This window comes from Tachypleus tridentatus, chromosome 10 (genome assembly GCF_004210375.1).
Source record: "Tachypleus tridentatus isolate NWPU-2018 chromosome 10, ASM421037v1, whole genome shotgun sequence".
Taxonomy (NCBI): domain Eukaryota; kingdom Metazoa; phylum Arthropoda; class Merostomata; order Xiphosura; family Limulidae; genus Tachypleus; species Tachypleus tridentatus.
This window is the reverse complement of record NC_134834.1, coordinates 5,961,838-5,984,866: the sequence shown is the minus strand read 5'-3', so window position 1 is coordinate 5,984,866 and position 23,029 is coordinate 5,961,838. Positions and strand designations below refer to the sequence as shown.

General features: G+C 34.1%; 1 long non-coding RNA gene across 1 annotated transcript in view; it reads right to left on the bottom strand.

Annotated features, from left to right (window-relative positions):
- The window catches only part of LOC143228688 (uncharacterized), a 47,965-nt gene that overhangs the window by 12,363 nt on the left and 12,573 nt on the right, over positions 1-23,029 (bottom strand). The window contains exon 2 of the long non-coding RNA XR_013015414.1: positions 2,840-3,063. This is a non-coding gene — a long non-coding RNA (uncharacterized LOC143228688). The remainder of the gene's footprint in view (positions 1-2,839; positions 3,064-23,029) is intronic.

The following is a 23,029-nucleotide window of genomic DNA, read 5'->3' as shown; positions in this document are numbered from 1 at the left end:
CACTCTTTCTTAAAGTCTCAATATTACATTCCAATAGAAGAACTGCACAAAGTCTTTCAGTGTTTATACATCAGGAAATCATGGATTACAAGGGATGTCTATACTGATTAACTACCAACTATGTTCCAAAGTTTATACACCTACAAGTCATGGGTTACAAGAATATCTACACTGCATAACTTCCAACTATGTATCGATGTTTATATATTTACAAATCATCCATTACAAGGATAACTATACTTATTAACAAGAAACTATGCTCCAAAGTTTATACATCTACAAGTCATGGGTTACAAGAATATCTACACTGAATAATTTCCAACTATGTATCAATGTTTATATATTTACAAATCATCCATTACAAGGATAACTATACTTATTAACAAGAAACTATGTTCCAAAGTTTATACATCTACAAGTCATGGGTTACAAAGATATTTATACTTGTTAACTATCAGCTATGTTCCTCTGATTATGCATGTAAAAAACATGGATTACAAGGATATCTATACTGATTAACTACCAACTATATTCTAATGTTTATACATCTAAAAATCATGGATTACAAGGATATCTATACTGATTAACTTCCAACTATATTCCAAGGTTTATACATCTAGAAATCATGTGTTACAAGGATGTTTATACTGATTAACAACAAGCTCTGTTCCAATGTTTATATAACTACAAATCATGGATTACAAGGATATCTATACTCATTTACTACCAACTATGTTCCAATGTTATACATCTACCAATTTATGATTACAAAGATATATATACCGATAAACTTCCAACTATGTTTCAATGTTTATACACCTAAAAATCATGGATTACAAAAATATTTATACCAATTAACTACCAAGTATCTTCCAATGATTATACATTTACAAAACATCTATTAAATGGATATCTATACACATTAACTTCCAACTATGTTTCAGTGTTTATATATCTACAAATCATGGATTACACGGATATCTAGAGTGATTAACGACCAAATATTACTCCACGTTTATACATCTAGAAGTCATGAATAAAAAGGATATTTTTACTGATTAACTACCAACTATATTCCAATGTTTACACAGATAGAAATCATGGATTACAAGGATATCTATAGTGAACAACTACCAACTATATTCCAATGTTTATATATCCACAAATCATGGAATACAGAGATATGTGTACTGATTAACTACCAACTATGTTCCATTGTTTATACCTCTACGAGTCATGGATTACAAGGATATTTATACTAATTATCTACCAAATATGTTGAAATGTTTATAGATCCAGAAACAATGGATTACATGGATATCTATACTGATTAACTACCAACTATGTTCCAATGTTTATACATCTATAAATCATGGATTACAGGGATATTTATATTGATTAACTACCAACTATGTTCCAATGTTTATACATCTACAAATCATGGATTACAGGGATATTTATACTGATTAACTACCAACTGTGTTCCAATGTTTATACATCTATAAATCATGGATTACAGGGATATTTATATTGATTAACTACCAACTATGTTCCAATGTTTATACATCTACAAATCATCCATTACATGGATATCTGTACTCATTAACTACCAACTATGTTCCAATGTTTATACATCTATAAATCATGGATTACAGGGATATTTATATTGATTAACTACCAACTATGTTCCAATGTTTATACATCTATAAATCATGGATTACAGGGATATTTATATTGATTAACTACCAACTATGTTCCAATGTTTATACATCTACAAATCATGGATTACAGGGATATTTATATTGATTAACTACCAACTGTGTTCCAATGTTCATACATCTATAAATCATGGATTACAGGGATATTTATATTGATTAACTACCAACTATGTTCCAATGTTTATACATCTATAAATCATGGATTACAGGGATATTTATATTGATTAACTACCAACTATGTTCCAATGTTTATACATCTACAAATCATCCATTACATGGATATCTGTACTCATTAACTACCAACTATGTTCCAATGTTTATACATCTATAAATCATGGATTACAGGGATATTTATATTGATTAACTACCAACTATGTTCCAATGTTTATACATCTACAAATCATGGATTACAGGGATATTTATATTGATTAACTACCAACTGTGTTCCAATGTTCATACATCTATAAATCATGGATTACAGGGATATTTATATTGATTAACTACCAACTATGTTCCAATGTTTATACATCTATAAATCATGGATTACAGGGATATTTATATTGATTAACTACCAACTGTGTTCCAATGTTCATACATCTATAAATCATGGATTACAGGGATATTTATATTGATTAACTACCAACTATGTTCCAATGTTTATACATCTATAAATCATGGATTACAGGGATATTTATATTGATTAACTACCAACTATGTTCCAATGTTTATACATCTACAAATCATTCATTACTAGGATATCTATACTTATTAACTGTCAACTATGTCTATACTGATGAACTACAAAGTATGTTCCAATGTTTATACATCTACAAATCATGGATTACAGGGATATTTATATTGATTAACTACCAACTATGTTCCAGTCTTTATACAAATCATAGGTTAGAAGGTTGTCTAACGTGTATGACTTCGAGTTGTACTCCAGGTTTTGTAGAATTAGTATCAAACCAACTAGCCCACTTACACTACGAGCTAAATATGAGCATATTCTCCTTTGCTGAGAGCTGGATAAAGTGGTCTCTAGTTTCTGAGATGTCTAAAATTTTGTTTAGTTTTAACCTTTTAAAAACAAAAGCTTTTATTCATATAATCATACTTACCTTCTGTTGAACAGTTTGTCTTCGTTTCTTTACAACAAATGTGTAACCATGTGTAAGGTTAATAAAAACTGAACACTTTTAGTGTGATTGCTTCCAATGAACTGTACGAAGTCTTCTACTTCCCATTATCACCTTGGGTCGAGCCTGGAGACTGTATATAGTTTTGGATCTCACTTTATCAATGTTCCTTTACACTTTTCTTGTTGCATCTCGTCGACGTGTTGCTGAAATTACATACAAAATTTATCTTAAGTGCCACTAAATAACTGTTATCTGACACTTTTTAAAACTGTACCCAATAAAGTGTTCTAATATTTCTAGAATTCTACTAATCTGTAAACATAATGTTTGAGGTTTAACAACACACTCTGAAGATATTTGTTAGGAGTTATCAAAACTGACCAACAGCAACAGGAAACAAACTATTTGTCATAAGTTTAGATTAAGAAAATAAGTCACAGGAATAAAACTTACTGGGTTTCCATGGGTACAAACTATATATATATACAAACCTGCTGAGTTTCCATGGGTACAAACTATATATATACAAACTTGCTGGGTTTCCATGGGTACAAACTATATATATACAAACTTGCTGGGTTTCCATGGGTACAAACTATATATATATATATATATATATACAAACTTGCTGGGTTTCCATGGGTACAAACTATATATATATATATTTATATACAAACTTGCTGGGTTTCCATGGGTACAAACTATATATATATAATTTATATGCAAAAACGGCTCGTTTGGGCTGAGAAAACACTTTACATAGAAGAGCGAACAACGTTTCGAACGAGCCGTTTTGCATATAAATTTCTCAACAAGTGGGTTTCTCGTCATCACTGATTATATATATATAAACTTACTGGGTTTCTTTCTATGGGTATAAACTCTTATGTTCTGATAGTAACGAACGTATCTCTAGTGCAATAGAGCGGGACGGACTGGTAGAACCGATGATAAGGGTGCAACTGCGGGTCGGCACGAGCCTGCTAGGGTGGGGCAACAGAACCAAGGTCAACAAATTAAATCAGCAGACGGGTGGGCCACGTACTATGTGTATGTACACGTGCGTTATGATGGGGAGGCAGGGCGTGCCTACTATCGAATAAATGCACACATACAGACGCACATCTTCAGGGCGGTGTCTGCCAGTATGGCGGCTCGCACGTGCAAACACCCACCCACACCAAGGCCTTGGATGACCAACGTTTCGAAACACAAATTCTTTGGGCAAAACGACGAGCAAAATAGAAAACGAAAGGCACATCATTAAATGCTCAAAAGTATAAGTTGACAGTCGGTAATATGAGTTGATACGTGTCACACAAGATCTATTATAGTAGTTACTATATGATTTTCACACAGCTCAACCCTCCTTCACAGCCCCTCAACGCTACACTATAAAACGATTCATGTAGTTGCCCTAAACACTTCGTGAACAAATATCCCATGTAGTGGTGTTGTAGATTCCTTGATGACATATTATATATGGGAGCCTTGAACAACACCAAATGAAATCATCTCTCACGTCGTGCTGAACATTACGTCACAAAAATATTTTGTTAGTCCTAATTTACTACATACTCTCTTAGAGCCAGGTGGGTTAAGGCGTTCAACTCGTAATCTGAGGGTCGCTGGTTTGAATCCTCGTCACACCAAACATGCTTGCCCTTTGAGCCGTGGGGCCTTATAATGTTACTCTCAATCCCACTGTTCGTTGGTAAAAGAGTAGCCCTAGAGTTAGCGGTGGGTGGTGATGACTAGTGGCCTTCCCTCTAGTCTTACACTGCTAAATTAGGGACGAGTAGCGCAGATAGCCCTCGTGTAGTTTTGCGCAAAATTCAAAACAAACCAAACAAACTTCCCCACACTCACAATAATCTTTCCGTTCAGCCCCTAGTGATACAGTGGTATGTATGTCTGCATATTTATGCTGCTAGAAATCGGGTTTCAGTACTCGCGATGAGTAGAGCACAGATAGTCCTTTGTGTATAGATTTTTGCTCGAGATAACAAACAACTTTCCATTCAGTATCAAAATTCATAAGTTGATCTGGTCGATGAAAGACCAAAGATTTCCTAGCACGCTATTTATATATACAGTATAATTAATACTTTAAAGGGTTATCAGTTTTCCTAGCACACTATTTATATATACAGTATAATTAATACTTTAAAGGGTTATCAGTTTTCCTAGCACACTATTTATATATACAGTATAATGAATACTTTAAAGGGTTATCAGTTTTCCTAGCACGCTATTTATATATACAGTATAATGAATACTTTAAAGGGTTATCAGTTTTCCTAGCACACTATTTATATATACAGTATAATGAATACTTTAAAGAGTTATCAGTTTTCCTAGCACACTATTTATATATACAGTATAATGAATACTTTAAAGGGTTATCAGTTTTCCTAGCACGCTATTTATATATACAGTATAATGAATACTTTAAAGGGTTATCAGTTTTCCTAGCACGCTATTTATATATACAGTATAATGAATACTTTAAAGGGTTATCAGTTTTCCTAGCACGCTATTTATATATACAGTATAATGAATACTTTAAAGGGTTATCAGTTTTCCTAGCACGCTATTTATATATACAGTATAATGAATACTTTAAAGGGTTATCAGTTTTCCTAGCACGCTATTTATATATACAGTATAATGAATACTTTAAAGGGTTATCAGTTTTCCTAGCACGCTATTTATATATACAGTATAATGAATACTTTAAAGGGTTATCAGTTTTCCTAGCACGCTATTTATATATACAGTATAATGAATACTTTAAAGGGTTATCAGTTTTCCTAGCACACTATTTATATATACAGTATAATGAATACTTTAAAGGGTTATCAGTTTTCCTAGCACACTATTTATATATACAGTATAATGAATACTTTAAAGGGTTATCAGTTTTCCTAGCACACTATTTATATATACAGTATAATGAATACTTTAAAGGGTTATCGGTTTTCCTAGCACACTATTTATATATACAGTATAATGAATACTTTAAAGGGTTATCAGTTTTCCTAGCACACTATTTATATATACAGTATAATTAATAGTTTAAAGGGTTATCAGTTTTAGAAATAACAAAACACAAATCAAACAAACTCTTTCTTAAACAATAAACTGCCTAATTACCCAAGTTATGTGTTGTTTATTAGTACTGCAGACAGTAGCAAAGAAAATACATAGTATTTTACTCCAAAACTCTATGTTACGAAGTGTTTATTAGTTCTACAGACACTGGCAAAGATAATAGTTAGTACTTTAGTACTGAGCACTATGTCATGTATTGTTTATTAGTTCAAAAGACACTACCTAACAAAACACATGTTTTGGTCCTGAAAGTTCTACATTATGTTTTGTTTAGTTGTTCTATAGACAGTAGCTAACAAAACACATCTTTTGGTCCTGAAAGTTCTACATTATGTTTTGTTTAGTAGTTCTACAAATGATAGCTAGCAAAACACATGTTTCGATCCTGAAAGTTCTACATTATGTTTTGTTTAGTTGTTCTATAGACACTACCTAACAAAACACATGTTTTGGTCCTGAAAGTTCTACATTATGTTTTGTTTAGTTGTTCTATAGACAGTAGCTAACAAAACACATGTTTTGGTCCTGAAAGTTCTACATTATGTTTTGTTTAGTTGTTCTATAGACAGTAGCTAACAAAACACATGTTTTGGTCCTGAAAGTTCTACATTATGTTTTGTTTAGTTGTTCTATAGACAGTAGCTAACAAAACACATGTTTTGGTCCTGAAAGTTCTACATTATGTTTTGTTTAGTTGTTCTATAGACAGTAGCTAACAAAACACATGTTTTGGTCCTGAAAGTTCTACATTATGTTTTGTTTAGTTGTTCTATAGACAGTCTAACAAAACACATCTTTGGTCCTGAAAGTTCTAGATTATGTTTTATGTATTAATTCCACAGACAGAAGCTAACAAAACACACCTTTCATTCTTGAACATTCTACATTGTTTTATTTAGTAGTTCTACAGACAGGAGATAACAAAACACACCTTTCATTCTTGAACATTCTACATTATGTTTTATGTATTAATTCCACAGACAGAAGCTAACAAAACACACCTTTCATTCTTGAACATTCTACATTATGTTTTGTTTAGTAGTTCTAAACACACTAGCTAATAATATACATCTTTTGGCCCTGAATGTTCTACATTATGTTGTATTTATTAGATTTATAGACACTAGCCAAGAAAATACATCTTTTGGTAAAGAATATTCTACATAATGTTTTATTTAGTAATTCTAGAGACAATAGCTAACAAAAAAAATCATCTTTTGGTCTTCAACATTCTACATTAATTTTTATTTAGTAGTTCTACAGACATGAGCTGAGAAAATAGCTTTTGGTCCTGAGCATTCTATATTATGTTTTATTTAATAATTCTAAAGACAGTAGCTAAAAAACTCATCTTTTGGTCCTGAATATTCTACACTGCATTTTATTTAGTAATTCTACAAACACGAGCTAACAAAATAAAATGTTTTGGTCCTCAATAATCTGAATTATGTTCTATTTAGTAGTTCTATAGACAGCAGCTACAAAACATATCTTTTGGTCCTGAACATCTACATTTTGTTTTTCTTAGTAGTTCTATAGACAGCAGCTACAAAACATATCTTTTGGTCCTGAACATTCTACATTTTGTTTTTCTTAGTAGTTCTATTGACAGCAGCTACAAAACATATCTTTTGGTCCTGAACATTCTACATTTTGTTTTCCTTGGTAGTTCTATAGACAGCAGCTTCAAAACATATCTTTTCGTTCTGAACATTCTACATTTTGTTTTTCTTAGTAGTTCTATAGACAGCAGTTACAAAACATATCTTTTGGTCCTGAACATTCTACATTTTGTTTTTCTTAGTATTTCTATAGACAGCAGCTACAAAACATATCTTTTGGTCCTGAACATTCTACATTTTGTTTTTCTTAGTAGTTCTATTGACAGCAGCTACAAAACATATCTTTTGGTCCTGAACATTCTACATTTTGTTTTCCTTGGTAGTTCTATAGACAGCAGCTTCAAAACATATCTTTTCGTTCTGAACATTCTACATTTTGTTTTTCTTAGTAGTTCTATAGACAGCAGTTACAAAACATATCTTTTGGTCCTGAACATTCTACATTTTGTTGTATTTGTTGATTGTACAGACACTAGCTATTGAAATGCATCTTTTGGTCCTAAACATTCTACACTATGTTGTATTTGTTGATTGTACAGACACTAGCTATTGAAACACATCTTTTGGTCCTAAACATTCTACATTATGTTGTATTTGTTGATTGTACAGACACTAGCTATTGAAACACATCTTTTGGTTCTAAACATTCTACATTATGTTGTATTTGTTGATTGTACAGACACTAGCTATTGAAACACATCTTTTGGTACTAAACATTCTACATTATGTTGTATTTGTTGATTGTACAGACACTAGCTATTGAAACACATCTTTTGGTACTAAACATTCTACACTATGTTGTATTTGCTGATTGTACAGACACTAGCTATTGAAACACATCTTTTGGTCCTAAACATTCTACATTATGTTGTATTTGTTGATTGTACAGACACTAGCTATTGAAACACATCTTTTGGTCCTAAACATTCTACACTATGTTGTATTTGTTGATTGTACAGACACTAGCTATTGAAACACATCTTTTGGTACTAAACATTCTACATTATGTTGTATTTGTTGATTGTTCAGACACTAGCTATTGAAACACATCTTTTGGTACTAAACATTCTACACTATGTTGTATTTGCTGATTGTACAGACACTAGCTATTGAAACACATCTTTTGGTCCTAAACATTCTACATTATGTTGTATTTGTTGATTGTACAGACACTAGCTATTGAAACACATCTTTTGGTACTAAACATTCTACATTATGTTGTATTTGTTGATTGTACAGACACTAGCTATTGAAACACATCTTTTGGTCCTAAACATTCTACATTATGTTGTATTTGTTGATTGTTCAGACACTAGCTATTGAAACACATCTTTTGGTACTAAACATTCTACACTATGTTGTATTTGCTGATTGTACAGACACTAGCTATTGAAACACATCTTTTGGTCCTAAACATTCTACATTATGTTGTATTTGTTGATTGTACAGACACTAGCTATTGAAACACATCTTTTGGTACTAAACATTCTACATTATGTTGTATTTGTTGATTGTACAGACACTAGCTATTGAAACACATCTTTTGGTCCTAAACATTCTACATTATGTTGTATTTGTTGATTGTTCAGACACTAGCTATTGAAACACATCTTTTGGTCCTAAACATTCTACACTATGTTGTATTTGTTGATTGTACAGACACTAGCTATTGAAACACATCTTTTGGTACTAAACATTCTACATTATATTTTGTTTAGTAGTTGTACACACAGTAGCTAACAAAACACATTTTTTGGTACTAAACATTCTACACTATTTTGTATTTGTTGATTGTACAGACACTAGCTATTGAAACACATCTTTTGGTTCTGAGCATTCTACATTATATATTTTTTGTATTTCTATAGACTTTAGCTAAGAAAACACATATTTTGGTCCAGAATATTCTACATTATGTTTTGTTTAGTAATTTTTACAGATAGTAGCTAACAAAACACATCTTTTGGTTTTCTACATTCTACATTGTGTTTTGTTTACTAATTGTTGGAGTTTGCATAGTATTTTCTCTTATAATCTTGAATAGTTTTAGAGACCATATGCAATGCTTTGTTTATTTCTACCAGAGACAGCAGGTTACATGGTGTTTGTTTTGTGGTTCTGAATGTTTCTATACATTCTTGTTTATCATTTGTTTAGCAGTCCTGAAAACAGGAGATAAATTGATATTTGACTTTGTGTTCCTGAATGGTCCTAAAGAAAAATGTTACAGTTTGTTTAGAAGTCCTTAAGACAGCAGAAAACATGATGTTTCATTTTATGTTCCTGAATGGTCCTAAACACACAATGTTACAGTTTGTTTAGAAGTCCTTAAGACAGCAGAAAACATGATGTTTCATTTTATGGTCCTAAGCACACAATGTAATTGTTTATTTAATAATACTGAAGACAGCATATTACATGATATTTGATTGTGTGGTTCTAAACACAGTATGTTATGGTAGGTAGTCCTTAACACTCCAGGTTACAAAGTTATTTTCTATTACGGTATTGAATTGTCCTAAACACACAATAGTATGATTTGTTTAGTAGTCCTGAAGATAAATGCTATTCGGTCTGTGGTCTTATTCATTGGTAGTTCTGAGTCCATAACATTATATTTTATAAACGTTAAAACATATACGTCATTATTATATGCTGTTTCTAGCAGTTCTAAACAACGTCCACACATAAACGTACTTCGCACGTGATCGACATTTTGATTCTACAATGTCATTCTGCGAGTGTTTTGTCCGTTTTCATTCAGTTATGATCATGAAACTTTTATCTTGGTTTTTATCAACTTTTTTATTTTGTGTTTATTATCATGAAACAAAGCGGAAGTTAGAAGAACGATCTACGCCTGAAGTCTCCAAAATTTTCAAAGGACATCATTTTGTCCGTATTGGGTGTTGAACGTGCATCGCACGTCCCCACCCACTACCGGTTAACCTACAGAGGGCGAAACACAGCACGTTTGCACGAGCCACTGAGGAATGATTTAAATAAGACAAAGTTTCGAATCCCTCCACCAAGTATTCCAGCGATGTCGCGCGCTATTTGACAGGGTGTAGTGTACCTGGTTCTGTAAATGACACTTTAGTTTCAAACTCTGGGTGTGGTGGCCACCCTCAGGTCAGGGATACTTGGAAACAGGACGAGTGGGTGTGGATAAATAAAAGCGCACGATCTAGCGATAATAATTCAAAGTTGTGAAATAAAATGATACACACATGAGTATTACAGATGATAACTGAAACCACGAAAATAATTATTTTAAATGTCGGTTACCGTTAATGAAAATTTAGTTACCTGTTATAAAAAAACTTATAGAAACAAGGACAACGGAGAACAGGGGTTACGAACTCAATACATAAAATGAAGAAATTAAACTTGATAGTAATATGGACCAGGATGAGTAATTATTCCACAACTAATGAATAAAACTACTATTTTACTGTTTAATTACTCAGTTGAAAAAATGAAAAACAAAATCTATCAATCCACCAATAGTTCCATGTTCAGTTGGTAATACATAAACAGTTATAGATACACTGTATAGATTAATAACTGTACTAACTCTACTAATAAACCAGTGTTTAATACAAACAGTGATACATACACTGTATAGATTAATAACTGTACTAACACTACTAATAAACCAGTGTTTAATACAAACAGTGATACATACACTGTATAGATTAATAACTGTATTAACTCTACTAATAAACCAGTGTTTAATATAAACAGTGATACATACACTGTATAAACTCTACTAATAAACCAGTGTTTAATATAAACAGTGATACATACACTGTATAGATTAATAACTGTACTAACACTACTAATAAACCAGTGTTTAATATAAACAGTGATACATACACTGTATAGATTAATAACTGTATTAACTCTACTAATAAACCAGTGTTTAATATAAACAGTGATACATACACTGTATAGATTAATAACTGTATTAACTCTACTAATAAACCAGTGTTTAATATAAACAGTGATACATACACTGTATAGATTAATAACTGTATTAACTCTACTAATAAACCAGTGTTTAATATAAACAGTGATACATACACTGTATAGATTAATAACTGTATTAACACTACTAATAAACCAATGTTTAATATAAACAGTGATACATACACTGTATAGATTAATAACTGTACTAACTCTACTAATAAATCAGTGTTTAATATAAACAGTGATACATACACTGTATAGATTAATAACTGTACTAACACTACTAATAAACCAGTGTTTAATATAAACAGTGATACATACACTGTATAGATTAATAACTGTACTAACACTACTAATAATTATTCACTCTAAATTCTCCCTTAAGTGAGTTTTACTTTTCATTAACGTTCAGTATTTTATATTCGTGAGGGTTAGATAACGTTCAGTATTTGTTTTTTGTATCTCCACCCTACCCAGTGGTTTTGTTTGCTATGGGGTGTGGTTAGATCCTGTAACAGGCGGAACCTCCTAACTAATGCGAACTTCCTTAAGCCACACCAAAAGTTATTGTTATAACAATTTTGTATCATTGTTAACACTCGTTTTATCATGAAATAGCAAGACAACCAATGATTTGGTTTTCTGCTTGTGGTTTCATAGTCTGAAGCCCTAACTTTGATGTAGTATAACACAAACCAGCTAAAAGTCACAACTATATCTCTTCTCCATAGCTGTGGACTTGTGTAACATAACAACAGCTGAAGAGTCACAACTATATCTCTTCTCCATAGCTGTGGACTTGTGTAACATAAAAACAGCTGAAGAGTCACAAATATGTCTCTTGTCCATAGCTGTGGACTTGTGTAACATAAAAGCAGCTTAAGAGTCACAAATATGTCTCTTGTCCATACCGCAGATATGGATAATAACAAAAAACAGCTAGAAAGTCAAACATACAACTCTTATCTACAGCTGTAACTAAAGAGTCACAACCATGTCTCTTGTCCAGATGCTGCAAACTTGCATTCCATCATGTTATACAAAACTAATATGTCTCTCATCCAAATGTTGCAAACTTGCATTCCATCATGTTATACAAAGCTAATATGTCTCTCGTCCAAATGTTGCAAACTTGCATTCCATCATGTTATACAAAGCTAATATGTCTCTCGTCCAAATGTTGCAAACTTGCATTCCATCATGTTATACAAAGCTAATATGTCTCTCATCCAAATGTTGCAAACTTGCATTCCATCATGTTATACAAAACTAATATGTCTCTCATCCAAATGTTGCAAGCTTGTACTCCATCATGTTATACAAAACTAATATATGTCTCCTGGCTGAAACGTAATGTTCTCTGAACGTAGCCTGTCTACTGTTCAATATGTTGGTATTGTGTTTTATAGTGTTATACACAAGTGATGTATGTCTTGTGTCTGAAACATTGTAGTGTTCTGTTGCATCAGGCTATATGAAGGTAATATGCCTACTGTCCAATATGTTGGTGTTGTTTTCTGTTGTGTTATACAAAACCAATATACGTTGCTTGGCTGAAACATTGTAGTGTTCTGTTGCATCAGGCTATATGAAGGTAATATGCCTACTGTCCAATATGTTGGTGTTGTATTCTGTTGTGTTATACAAAACCAATATACGTCGCTTGGCTGAAACATTGTAGTGTTCTGTTGCATCAGGCTATATGAAGGTAATATGCCTACTGTCCAATATGTTGGTGTTGTGTTCTGTTGTGTTATACAAAACTAATATATGTCGCTTGGCTGAAACGTTGTAGTGTTCTTTTGCATCCTGTTATATGAAGGTAATCTGTCTGCTTTGCAATATGTTCTATAGTATTATACACAAGTGATATATGTCTCATGTCTGAAACATTGTAGTGTTCTGTTGCATCATGTTATATCAAGGTAATATGTCTGCTCTGCAATATGTTCTATACTGTTATACACAAGCGATATATATTTCCTGCCTGAAACATTGTAGTGTTCTGTTGCATCATGTTATATGAAGGTAATCTGTCTGCTCTGCAATATGTTCTATAGTGTTATACACAAGTGATATATGTCTCGTGTCTGAAACATTGTATAGTTCTGTTGAATCATGTTATATGAAGGTAATCTGTCTGCTCTGCAATATTTTCTATAGTGTTATACACAAGAGATGTATGTCTCGTGTCTAAAACATTGTATAGTTCTGTTGAATCATGTTATATGAAGGTAATCTGTCTGCTCTGCAATATGTTCTATAGTGTTATACACAAGAGATGTATGTCTCGTGTCTGAAACATTGTATAGTTCTGTTGAATCATGTTATATGAAGGTAATCTGTCTGCTCTGCAATATGTTCTATAGTGTTATATACAAGAGATGTATGTCTGTGTTTATGAAACATTGTATAGTTCTGTTGAATCATGTTATATGAAAGTAATCTGTCTGCTCTGCAATATGTTCTATAGTTTATATACAAGAGATGTATGTCTCGTGTTTGAAACAATAGTTCTGTTGAATCATGATATGAAAGTAATCTGTCTGCTGCAATATGTTCTGATAACATTGTAGTGTCCTGTTGAATCATGTTATATGAAGGTAATCTGTCTGCTCTGCAATATGTTCTATGGTGTTATACACAAGAGATATATGTCTCGTGTGAGAAACATTGTATAGTTCTGTTGAATCATGTTATATGAAGGTAATCTGTCTGCTCTGCAATATGTTCTATGGTGTTATACACAAGAGATGTATGTCTCGTGTCTGAAACTATACAATCAGTGATGTCGAGAAACCCACTTGTTGAGAAATTTATATGCAAAACGGCTCGTTTGGGTTGAGAAAATATTTTACATAGAAGAGCGAACAACGCTTCGACCTTCTTCGGTCATCGTCAGGTTCACAAAACCTGATTGTATAGTTCTTTTGAATCATGTTATATGAAGGTAATCTGTCTGCTCTGCAATATGTTCTATGGTGTTATAGTGTTCTCAACGACACAATTTTCCTTTCTAAGGACTGTACGCCCAAATGCCCTTTACATTGACATTATAAAGATTCGTCTTCAGTATTGCTGTAGATACAAGCCAAACCTTTAGTTGTCATGAGCTACATGATGCTTCAATAGACTAACCAACCAGAGGCTTTCTTCTTTACCACTGTTGTTCTCATCAACATTATTTAAATTATGACACAAGTGTTGACTTCTGTTTATTACTATTAAGAGCCATTTACCAGCTGATAAGAAAACTAACCAAAACACTTACATCCTAATTTCATTTACACAACAAAAAATTGATATCATTAGCAAATGTAAATTCTTTAAACCATAACATCAACCTATATGCAAGACCAATAGAAATGTGCTATGTATGCAGCACCTTGTGTAAGCTTTCTGAAAATCTAAATATACAAGATCAAAATCTATCCTTTAATATATACACGTCTGTAAAACCTATCTACAATTTAAAGTATCCACGTCTGTCACAGTCTATCTATTCTTTAAAATATCCACATCTGTAATGTATATCTATCCTATAATATATCCACGTCTGTAACAGACTATCTATAACTTAAAATATCGACGTCTGTGACAGTATCTATTCTTTAAAATATCCACATCTGTAATGTATATCTATCCTTTAATATATCCACGTCTGTAACAGACTATCTATAACTTAAAATATCGACGTCTCTAAGTCTATTTGTAATTTAAAATATCCACGCCTGTAACAGCCTATCTGTAATTTAGAATATCCACGTCTCTAACAGGCTATCTATAATTTAGAATACGCCCGCCTGTAAAATTCTATCGGTAACTTGAAATATCGACGTCTGTAACAGTCTATCTGTAACTTAAAATATCCACATCTGTAACAGCCGATCTGTAATTTAAAATATCGACGCCTTAACAGCCTATCTGTAACTTAAAATATACTCTTCAAAACAAGAAACGCAAAAGGGATATTTTTGTTATTTTAAAGAGAAATATATGTAATAACGTTACAAGCTCAGAGTATGTGATGTTACACGTGTTAAGGCACTGATTGTCAGACCAAAATAACAATAAAAGTTGTGCACTTTGAAAACGGAGGAAAACATCGGATTTTACGCCAAAACGCATGCGTGTCCAATAAATTTGTTTGAGAGATCTGCATGTTCTGCAAGTGCAACATGTGCAAAATCCCTATAAAAGTGACGGGTTCTCGGTTTCCATAGCTCAGTGTTAAGCCACCGACACACAATACAGTTACGCCAAGACTGACTGAAGCACAACGCAACAACGCCATTGGTTGCTTGGAAGCAGGCGAATCTCGATCAGATGTTGCCAGAGCTGTGAATGTCCACCCAAGCACCATCACAAGGCTATGAAATCGTCACAAACAACATGGATCAACTCGTGACCCTCCACGATCTGGCAGACCTCGTGTGACCACGCCCGCACAAGATCGCAACATTCGGTTACGTCACCTTCGGGATAGGACCACCACTGCGACGTCTACTGCCTCAACCATACCAGGGCTGCGTAGGATTTCCGATCAGACCGTACGCAACCATCGACGAGATTCTTAGGCCCCATGTGCAACCCATCATGGTGAACGTCAACGACGTTTTTCAACACGACCACGCCCGTCCTCACACAATCCGACTCACCACTGTCTTCTTGAGACACCACAACATCAACGTTCTTCCCTGGCCCTCCAGATCACCAGATTTAAACCCCATCGAACATCTTTGGGACGAGTTGAACCGACGTCTGCGACAGCGACAACCTCAACCGCAGACTCTACCTGAGCTTGCAGCAGCTTTGCAGGCTAAGTGGACAGCCATTCCACAGAATGTGATTCGTCATCTCATCGCTTCCATGGGCAGGAGATGCCAAGCAGTTATTGATGCTCACGGGGGGCATACTCGTTATTGACGTTGAGTGACGTTAAACTTCAACTAGTGAGCGTGGACTTCGCCTTTGCAGACTTTGGATGTTCAGCAGTGAATGTGCAAAGTTTCACACACGTCATACAGAACTACCCGAGTAAACTTGTTAACAATTTGTCTCATATTTTGCCTTTTGCGTTTCTTTTTTTTTGAAGAGTATATTCACGTCTGTAACAGCCTATGTAAAATTTAAAATATCCATGTCTGTAACACATACCTATAATTTCAAATATGCACGCCTGTAAAAGCCTATTAATAATTTAAAATATCCATGTCTATAACAGCCTATCTATAATTTAAAATATACACGTCTGTAACAGGCTATCTATAATTTATAATATCTACGTCTGTAGCAGCCTATCTATAATTTATAATATGCACGTCTGTAGCAGCCTATCTATAATTTATAATATGCACGTCTGTAGCAGCCTATCTATAATTTATAATATGCACGTCTGTAGCAGCCTATCTATAATTTATAATATGCACGTCTGTAGCAGCCTATCTATAATTTATAATATCTACGTCTGTAATAGCCTATCTATAATTTATAATATCTACGTCTGTAACTGCCTATCTATAATTTAAAATACCTACGTCTCTAACAGCCTATCTATAATACCCACGTCTCTACATGATAAATCCTCACTTTTAATCTCTGTGTTTCACCTCACGTAATTTCATTCTTACTTAGTAGTATACGTTAAGCTAATGTACCAGCTTGCCAAGCTCTCACTGACGACTTCTCTTTGTTTGTATAGCAGTTTTGTGAAGCTAAATATATTTTCCAAAATGAAAATGTACCTTGGGAAATTTGATGTTGTTGTAAGCAGGTGTTCTCAACATTCATGAGGGAAGTTCCAAACTTACAGAATCAGCCTAGCTTCGTAAGTGGAAACATTAAGCCTCGTCTAATTTTGGACCAAAGACCGAGATCCGAAGGAATAGGTGTGGTCAATTCAACAGTTATCGGATCCATCCAAACTGTTGACACAAGCAGGAGGAGGCAGTTACAGGTCACAAAGAAGGTGGTGGGCGCTGGTCGCCGAGGAAAAGCTAGTATTTCACCAGAGTTCCTGATTACCGCACCGATGGTTGATGTGATACATGTGTTAAACCCACGGGGCTAGACGCCTACCGAGACCGACGCCCCTTAATCAAACATTAATTGGACGGGCAAATAAAGGTCATTTGGTCACCAAGAGAAGATATTAAATTGTCTTACCACTAGAGGGTGAACATTTTCAGTACAACATTTAGGACGTTGATTGTTAACTCCTTCGTTTTTCATCGTGAGGATAACTTCCTTCCTCATTAGAAACCATCCACTATGATAGGTAAACCTAACGTTCCTCTTTGTATGTTGTTAATACCACTTTGTATCGCGTATAACTTGGCAATTTTCCAAACATTCCACTCCTTTAAAGTAAAGAAGTCACTCCCCATTGTAAGAATCTTATATTTCTCGGTACAAGCACATAGATGTTTTTGTTGTTTTCATATCAGTTTAACAAACATTTGCAAATCAAAATATTGTAAGTCAAGCGGTAACACAATAATTGTGTAACAAATATTCAGGTTACTGTGATAGTAGGTATGTTGGTTCTCAAATCTTGTATATCGTTACAATATTTACTGTGATAGTAGGTATGTTGGTTCTCAGATCTTGTATATCGTTACAATATTTACTGTGATAGTAGGTATGTTGGTTCTCAAATCTTGTATATCTTTACAATATTTACTGTGATAATAGGTATGTTGGTTCTCAGATCTTGTATATCTTTACAATATTTACTGTGATAGTAGGTATGTTGGTTCTCAAATCTTGTATATCTTTACAATATTTACTGTGATAGTAGGTATGTTGGTTCTCAAATCTTGTATATCTTTACAATATTTACTGTGATAATAGGTATGTTGGTTCTCAAATCTTGTATATCGTTACAATATTTACTGTGATAGTAGGTATGTTGATTCTAAAATCTTGTATATCTTTGCAATATTTATTGTGATAATAGGTATGTTGGTTCTCAAATCTTGTATATCGTTACAATATTTACTGTGATAGTAGGTATGTTGATTCTAAAATCTTGTATATCTTTGCAATATTTATTGTGATAGTAGGTATGTTGGTTCTCAGATCTTGTATATCTTTACAATAGTTTGAAATAGAGTTTGATATAGAAAAAATAAGAAAAGACCGAAATGAATTTCATATGACTGACAAATATCAGAACATTTCTGATTAACTGAAAAAAAAATTATAACCAAAAACTGGCACTAAAAATAATCTTATAATACTGTGGTAACTGTTTTACTCTTTTAAAACAAAACACTTAAACAGATAAAAACAACATCACGCCGAATGTCTTACCAAAACAGCTGTCACACATCACCAGTAGATGGTGTCTTAGTTAAACAGCTGTCACACATCACCAGCATATGATGTCTTAGTTAAACAGCTGTCACACATCACCAGCATATGATGTCTTAGTTAAACAGCTGTCACACATCACCAGCATATGATGTCTTAGTTGAGCAGAACATCACCAATATCTGGTGTCTGTTAAACAACTGTCACACTTCACCAGTATCTGTTGTTAGTTAAACAGCTGTCAAACATCACGAGTGTCTAGAGAGTAGTCTTGATTAAACAGCTGTCAAACTTCATCAGTGTCTAGAGAATTGTTTGGTTAACCTACGACCCCATGTGCATGTGTTTGTTATAAATCTCTGGCAGTTCACGATATTTTTATTCAACTTGTTACTTAATCCGACTTGGTCACAAAAATAAAGGTACTATATGGTTCCTAAGTTTTGTTTATATTCATAGTTTTACTATTTTGTTTAGACGTTTCAGCTAACATGTGATTTTCAGTTACATTAGTCGTTATCAAACAAGTAATTTCAGGTTAGAAGGTAAAACAAATACAATATTATCCATCCTCGAGACATGGCCGTCTAACTATTTTCCCTCAACTCCTGAAGGTGGCGTGCACAAGTATTGCATGATAATACAAGATATTGTCGGTGAGATGAGGACCAAGGTGAAGATGACGTCAGTTTGACTCCCGCATGATTATGGTCATTATTGATAACAAGTAACTTATTAAAGTCCTGCTTAGCTTAAAGACTTGGCCATTCTTTCGTTGAATACCAATTAGCTGTTAGCCAAGTTTGCAATGCACGACTAACGTGACCTTGGGTCTTCATGATTGACCCCATCTACGAGGACTTAATTGTAATTGATAGTTTTGAGTAAAACGGCTTACCAGCAATGATGGCCACACACAAACTGTGAAAAACTATATTAGTGAAATATTACACGAGAAGGTCATATTGGTCGTAAGGAAGGACAAATTACTTCTAATTAACCACTACAGAGGAACACAGAGAATAATTACTTTATTGGTCAGTTATAAGTACGTTATTGTGACCAGTTTAGTGGAGAATCTCACAAAACAAGGAACAGAGTGATAAAGATAATGCCACAGAAAGTGCAAGTGAACACGTGATGTGTTGAACAAATACAATATATGTGAGGTATTATACAGAACTGACACCTTGTTTCCATGCTGCCATACTTATCGACTATCAATTTGTGATTGTGGAATGTTGCTCCAAATGTCCCGCATTTCTTGCAACAACCATTCAAGTTGTTTAGTTCTCGGCTTTTATAGTATAACCTCGACAATGTTCATATCGTGACATTGCACAGATAGAACAATAACGTTCGGTGCTCCATCACACATACACACCATTACTATAAAGATGTCGTATGTTATTATTTCATTATTAATCCATCGATGTTCCTGAGAAAATGATGAATCACAATCTGTCTGTACTTATCAACAGTCAGGGTGCCATCAAATTTTATGTTGAGCATCGAAACTTTGCATTCCAAAATTCGTATTTATCTTCCACCATGGTTACCTGTTCACTGACTATTATACCGTCCATGATTCTTTCTGAACAATTCAAAGCTTTAAACAATACACGTTACCAGTCTGTTTATACCACTGACTGTAGTTTCATTACCTTTTCCAAGCAACGGTTTTCGAGTAGTTATCTATATTTCCATTGAAACCATTTCATAATACTGTGACTCTTTCTGAAGTAACATTCACACTTGTGATTATGGCCAGATCTGTGTCTGACCCTCCTCTACCTTGTATAGAACACACACTCACATATACTTGTGATTACGGCCAGATCGGTGTCTGACCATCCTGTACCTTGTATAGAACACACACTCACATATACTTGTGATTATAACCAGATCGGTGCCTGACCATCCTCTACCTTGTATAGAACACACACTCATATATACATTCACACTTGTGATTATGGCCAGATCGGTGTCTGACCATCCTCTACCTTGTATAGAACACACACTCACATATACATTCACACTTGTGATTATGGCCAGATCGGTGTCTGACCATCCTCTACCTTGTATAGAACACACACTCACATATACATTCACACTTGTGATGATAGCCAGATCGGTGCCTGACCATCCTCTACCTTGTATGGAACACACACTCACATATACATTCACACTTGTGATTATGGCCAGATCGGTGTCTGACCATCCTCTACCTTGTATAGAACACACACTCACATATACATTCACACTTGTGATTATGGCCAGATCGGTGTCTGACCATCCTCTACCTTGTATAGAACACACACTCACATATACATTCACACTTGTGATTATGGCCAGATCGGTGCCTGACCATCCTCTACCTTGTATAGAACACACACTCACATATACATTCACACTTGTGACTATGGCCAGATCGGTGCCTGACCATCCTCTACCTTGTATAGAACACACACTCACATATACATTCACACTTGTGATTATGGCCAGATCGGTGCCTGACCATCCTCTACCTTGTATGGAACACACACTCACATATACATTCACACTTGTGATTATAACCAGATCGGTGCCTGACCATCCTCTACCTTGTATAGAACACACACTCACATATACATTCACACTTGTGATTATAACCAGATCGGTGCCTGACCATCCTCTACCTTGTATAGAACACACACTCACATATACATTCACACTTGTGATTATAACCAGATCGGTGTCTGACCATCCTCTACCTTGTATGGAACACACACTCACATATACATTCACACTTGTGATTATGGCCAGATCGGTGTCTGACCATCCTCTACCTTGTATAGAACACACACTCACATATACATTCACACTTGTGATTATGGCCAGATCGGTGTCTGACCATCCTCTACCTTGTATAGAACACACACTCACATATACATTCACACTTGTGATTATGGCCAGATCGGTGCCTGACCATCCTCTACCTTGTATAGAACACACACTTACATATACATTCACACTTGTGATTATGGCCAGATCGGTGTCTGACCATCCTCTACCTTGTATAGAACACACACTCACATATACATTCACACTTGTGATTATGGCCAGATCGGTGCCTGACCATCCTATACCTTGTATAGAACACACACTCACATATACATTCACACTTGTGATTATGGCCAGATCGGTGCCTGACCATCCTCTACCTTGTATGGAACACACACTCACATATACTTGTGATTATAACCAGATCGGTGCCTGACCATCCTCTACCTTGTATAGAACACACACTCACATATACATTCACACTTGTGATTATGGCCAGATCGGTGCCTGACCATCCTCTACCTTGTATGGAACACACATTCACATACTTTACGTCATTTTTGGAGAGTTTCAGTTTTATACTTCAACCATTTCTATTATTACTACAAAAGCTTCACGTGTTCTCTTTAGAATCTTACGTACAAAACACTCGTTATACGTGACTTCAGAACTGGGAGAGATGCCTCTACTACTACTGGGCATAGTTTAATAAGTACATGTTCTTTTATAGCCATATACTCCTATGACACTTCTGATTAGTTAGATTATAATTAAACACGGTTTATGTTATCAGCTGCAGTTATCATCACACGAGGAAACGATACGATTCCCGTGTTATACCTTGTAACGCAGTCTTTAGAACATGGGTTAGAATTCTTGAACTATACATTCATCTATTTCTTAGGCTACTAGTTAAAGAAAACTTAAAAGATAAATCACATATTCTTATAGTGAGTTTCGGTTCGTATGACATTCATTGCTCTTTTATCCATACATTAGGCTTAACTATTTGTGTTGAGTAATTATTGATGGACGGTTTAAAACACGTCTTTACGTGTGTTTAGTTCCTAGATTTAATTAGAAAAATTGAACAAACTGACACATAACTCCCACTAATAAATTATTATTGTCATGTCATATGATACTTGTGACATTTTAAGTCTTTATTAAAACATCCAGCTACACGCTTTAAAATTCGCAGCACTTATTCGAAACCTAAAACCACTTCACGAGAGAATTATTAAGTCAAGTATCAAATATGTACATATGTATCAAAGGCATATTGGTACTGCAAATAATATTATACAAATTGCTCGTATCAAAG